Consider the following 6000-nt stretch of genomic DNA (forward strand, 5'->3'; position numbering starts at 1 on the left):
GCACATCAGATCACCACTATCACCGTCAGTTCCACTCTATGTAATACTACAGTATTTAGATTATTGACAGATTCACAGTGCAGTAGTGAATAACTCCACAGACATTCATCAGTAGTGCTATGTTTCACGGTCCACAACATAATTCACCTTACCACCGCAGTCGCTGTCCTTTCTAGTATTTACTTTTATATAGGTTATCCTGAACTATTGGGAAGAGGAAGGATGTAAATGAGAAGGTTTAGCAAGAATGACTTAAACAGTGCTTATAATGCTCGTTAATTGTTTACATTTCAAACCGGATGTATCAGTGAATACAGAAAACATGAATCTATGTAAAACACTCTAGTTTAATGAAATAGAAATAGGTTATCCAATCATCCAGCAACAACCCCTTTTTTCCATTTCACATCTGGGGACGGCGTGTCACTTCAACAGTGACAATCATTTAAACCAAGGTTTTCACTGATGGGTGGCTAGCCCTACTGCGGTTATTCTTCCACACCACACGCTCGCACATACACTCACACATACAGCCAGTTTGGAATTGTAAAAAGGGTAAAGTGAGCCATTCTCCATTCCTGTTTAATGTGAAGCCACATTACAAATGTACAGTTTCTGATGAAGACTTGTCTTGAATGCTTGTCGTCCATTGCTCCAATTCCATTCAGATTTCATTAAATAACTTATAGAAATAGTTTACTGAGTAAATTACTGCATAAACAACATGAGTGAGGCTAATTAACTGCTGATTGACATAAGTGAGGCTAATTAACTGCTGATATAGATGAAATCCATTCTAAAGCCTCAACCTGTGATGTTAGCTGGGACAAAAGCAAGGTTTTTGTAAGAATAAAGGGAATGCAAGACTGCTTGTGTTGTTAGGAAGCCACAAGTAGCCCTAATGGCAGACCAGTGGACTGCTTTAGTGGATAACTATAGTTTGGTTCACTTATTTATTCCCTCACTTATTTACTTATTTGTTGATATATATATATATATATCTATATATATATATATATATATATATATATCTATATATATATATATATATATATATATATATATCTATATATATATATATATATATATATATATATATATATATATATATATATATATATATATATATATATATATATATATATTGCATTTAGCACTGAAGACGCCTATGTGGTGAAACCGGTATGCTTTGCTTGATGTGGGGAAAATCATTATGAATGCTGCTATTTTTGCTCTAGAATAAAGAAGATGAATTCGACCATGTGATTCCTACATTGTGATTTCTATAGAGCTTATTGCTGTAGAGGTTGTGGATTGGTGCTGGGTTCTTGTGTCTGTATATATATATATATATATATATATATATGGGTCTAAGTCAGTTGGTCGAAGTTTCAGTACTTTGAAATCCACTTATGTGAGACCACTTGTTCAAAGTGCCGAAACTTCAAAAACCGAGTACGGAGATCACAATACAGCACGGAATGGGAATATTCCCTTTTCCTCACTGTATTGCAATCACGGAGTTGGTATGTTTTAAGTAGGGGGTGTGTGGGAGCACAATCCCCCAAATGGGGGGTGCAGAGGGGCTTGCCCCCCTGCAAAAGCTGTTTTTTTTTAGTCAGCCAATCTGGTGGCTAGACTTCAGCAAAAGTGCACTTTCATTGAAATGCACTTTCGCTGAAGTGGGCATCTACTGTTCTTTTTCGAAGTAATGAAATTTCGATGAAGAAAAGTAGATCCATATATATATATATATATATATATATATATATATATATATATATCTTTTTTTTTTTTTTTTTTTTTAACTTTAACATATTCATTTGTTGACTGGGTAAATGAACTGGTCCATCTCTCACTTATGAAACATGAATCAGGCAACAAGGGCATGTCGGGTTTAAACCATTCTCAGCTCCACAAAGTCTACTCTTCACTTTTTCCCTTAAAACTGCTCTAGCTCTCAGAATAAACACCCTATTCTTAATCTAAAGCCCGGCACTTGCTCATACAAGCAATTCTATAAGTTAGCACTAAAAAATTAAAAGCACTACATCCTCACATACTCCCTTTGAGTACTCTTTTCCCCACTGGCCCTTTTGATTCAATTATAAAGGAGTCCCCTATACTATTCTAGCATGTTCAAAGGTCAGTTGTCGGTTTCCTCTCCAGTCCAGCTGGTGAATCTGGGAATCTTGAGGCAATGTTACAATTGTCTCATGTACACAGACAACCCTCTCCTCCTCCCAACAAGTTCTAACATATGTGAGAGATGCAACCGTATAACCAAATTGGAGGCTGAGCTCTCTCAGCTCAGTAATGGTGTAACCAGTCAGGAGGAGAAGGTAACCACACACACACCACAATTCCAGTCCCAGATAGACCTGCCACAACAGCAAACCAAACACATAAACACACAAAAACATACTCGGAGGCTCTAAATAAAAATCTGCCTAAGCAGCAGAGACCTCCAAAGCAGACATTCAAGCAACCGCTACCCCAAAACAGAACACGTGCATCACATAGTTCACAAAGCCAGTGTGCCGAACAGTCACAGCTCTTAAGGCTAAATAACACACCTGATACACTTGTAATAGGTGATTCTATTGTCAGACACACTGATGTCCCGCTCACCAGGCTGAACAAGGAGAAGGTCACGGTGAGCTGCCTGTCGGGCGCCAGGATTCGCCACATAACACAAGCACTCAGGTCACTCCAAGGCAAGTACAGATATGACTCAGTCATTGTCCATGCTGGTGTGAATGACCTGAGACGTACCTCCCTGGACTACATGAAAAGAGACATAGAGGAGCTCTCTGAGCATGTAGACCAGGCCGGTATGACCCTGACCTTGAGTAGCATCTTACCCTCACCAAGAATGATGCCACAATATAAAGATAAAATGATCAATGTCAACAATTGGCTAAAGTTTTGGTGTCATTCAAAGGGGATCCAGTGCCTGTCAGCCTGGGATGGCATGCTCGACAAGCCATGTTGCTTCGCTGGGGACGGCTTGCACCTGTCACCCCTGGGCTTTCGGATATTGGCAAAGGCTCTTGCCACATCCATAGTGCCTTTTTTAGGCAAGGCTCAAAAGACAAACCCACCTCCATAGATAACACAAGGAAAAAGAAACTAAGGGTAATGCTACACAACGCCAGAAGTCTAAACCTCAAGATGCATGCACTCGAAGCTCTCCTCAGCATGGAAAGCATCGATGTCTGTGCAGTGACAGAAACCTGGTTCAAGGCTCCTGAGAGCACCCCAGCACTACCAAGTTATACCTCATACCATGCTTTTCGGCCCCAAAACTTGGACTGATCCACAAAATGAGGGGGAGTATCCATATTCATCAAAGATACCCACACCTCCAGGTTGGTGGCACTGCATGAAGCATCGGAGACCATCCATGTGCAACTAAGTGGGTAAAACTGCCTTCCAGTTTATAGCCTGCTACAGACCACCCTCCCAAACTCAGGAACCCCACTTGGCTTTCCCGAGAACACTGGAAAATATGAAGGTCTCTCCAAACACCATTATATTGGGAGACTTCAACTACCCAAACATAGACTGGGAGCATTACTCAAGCCCCAATACCCTAGCCCAAAGGTTCCTAGAATTTATAAACTCAAATGCTATGGAACAACTAGTCACCACTCCCACAAGAGGGGAAAACATACTGGACCTGATCATCACCAAGATGGGGACTCTATGCTCCATACCAGAGGTATACCCCTAATTGGTAAGATCGGACCATAAATTAATCTCACTGGATGTCCACATCCCGACCCCACCCCCAGCCCAGAAAACCACAGTGAAAAACTTCTCTAAAGCAAACTTCTCACTCCTCAAAACCAAGGTGGAATCCTTCAAACCCCCAGGGCCAGTGGAAACTACAGCCCAAACTGCAGAATCCGTTGTAACAGCATTCTATGGACACCTCCAGGAATGCATGGATCATGCAATCCCAAATAAAACCAAGACCCAATCCCCCAAAGGCAGGCATCCTGTCTGGTGGACCCCAGCCATAAATAAACTATACAACAGAAGGAGGAAGCTACTACATGATAGAGCAAAATCCCTAAAAGGGAAGGCATCTCTGATCAGTATTAGCAAAAAACTACGGTCCCTCATAAAATCATCTAAGGCCAGCTTCGAGAGAAAAATTGCACAGGACACTAAAGATAATCACAAGGCTTTCTTTAGTTATGTTAGGAACCTGGGTGGTAACTCCCAGGTATGTTCAGAGTTAGTCCAAAATGACAAAAAATACACTGAACCCACAGACATTGCCAACATCCTGGCTGACAGGTTTAGTGCAAACTTCTCCCCCTCCCTCCCAAAAGAGCAAATATCTATCCCAGCTGAGTGCTGCCCCCCTGACATCTCAGATGCTCAGGTAAGAGCCGCCCTCTCCAAAGCAAAAAACACAGCATCAATGGGACCAGACGGTGTCCCGGGCTGCATCCTACATGAACTCCAAGAAGAGCTGAAACCCAACATAAAGCTACTGTTCAATCTCAGCTTTACTACAGGATATGTACCCAAAGAATGGCATACAGCAACAGTGGTCCCTCTCCACAAAGGTGGTGCCTCAACAGACCCTGGAAACTACCGCCCCATAAGCCTGACTAGCCTGGCCTGCAAAGCTATGGAGAGGATCATCATGGAACTCATAAATAAAGATATTGGGGACCTACAGACACTGGATCCTACCCAATTCAGCTTTGTTAAGGGCAGATCCTGCCTTTTGAACCTGGTCGATTTCTTTGAAACAGTCACCAAGGCCATTGACGAGGGGAAGGTGGCCCACACAGCCTACCTGGACCTCACAAAAACGTTCGATACAATACCCCACTCGGGCATCATAGATAAGCTCTCCAGCTTAAATATAAACCCTAATGTCATAAGATGGGTTGCAAACTGGCTCAAGGACAGAAACCGCATGGTCAGAATTGCTGGAGCCATGTCAGACTCCAAACCAGTTACAAGCGGCATCCCACAAGTCTCAGTCCTGGGACCTCTCTTGTTCGGTATATATTTTTTGGAGGTACAGGCCAACATGGGAGGACTATGGCTGACCAAGTCCACAGATGACTGCAAACTGGGCGCAATAATCGACTCTCCAGCTAACACAAGCATCCTCCAAAAGGGTCTCATTGAGACAGATAACTGGTGCCAGAGCCATGGCCTCAAGCTAAACACCAAAAAGTGCATAGTCATCCCCTTTGGTAAAAACAAAGTGCCCACAAATTACCACATAGGTGGAAATCCATTAAGTATGGAAGAAGTAATTAGGGACCTGGGGACCCAAGTTGATAGCAATCTCTCCTTTGACAACCACGTGGCCAAAATGGTTAGAAAAACCTTCTATATAGCCCACCTTATCATGAAGGGATTCACATCTAGATCAAGGGAGGTCATTGTGCCCCTTTACTCATCCCTTATCAGGCCCATAATTGAATACAATGCCCTATTTGGGATGTACCTTACCCGACACCTGCAGCAACTAGAAAGACCCCAAAAGCACCTCACCAAGAGGATCAAGGGGCTCAAACAGATGCCATATGCTGCTTGGTTAAAGAAACTCCAGCTCTACTCAGAATTAATGGACATGCTTCACCTCAGAAAATCCAAATCCCTTCGAGCTATGTGCTCGAGGGACTTGAACCTCAGCGTAGAAATAAATAGGACATGCTGGAGGGACAGATTCATAACCCAGAGGCTCCCTTCACTCTGGAATAGAATCCCAGTCCATGTTAGGCAGAGTCCCTCACTGACTCTCTTCAAGAGGAATCTTGACGAGTGGATGGGAGATCGTAGGTTTACCCCCGGGATCACTTCTGTGTCACTGCTAGACAGAGACACAGTAAACTAACCTTGAAAAAGGGTATAGTAAAATTTTATTTTATTTATTTTACATTTGTTGACCGGGCTAGTCCAGCTGGATTCATGTCCATTTTCAGTGGAGGCCCGAGGAGAAAAGCTCCAAGGATACAAACA

At 42.6% G+C, this 6000-nt stretch overlaps 1 protein-coding gene across 3 annotated transcripts in view; it reads right to left on the bottom strand.

Annotated features, from left to right (window-relative positions):
• POPDC2 (popeye domain containing 2) overlaps positions 1 to 6000 on the bottom strand; it is a 153604-nt gene that overhangs the window by 36389 nt on the left and 111215 nt on the right. The window lies entirely within an intron of this gene.

This window comes from Protopterus annectens, chromosome 5.part0 (genome assembly GCF_019279795.1).
Source record: "Protopterus annectens isolate FY-2018-M chromosome 5.part0, PAN1.0, whole genome shotgun sequence".
NCBI lineage: Eukaryota > Metazoa > Chordata > Ceratodontiformes > Protopteridae > Protopterus > Protopterus annectens.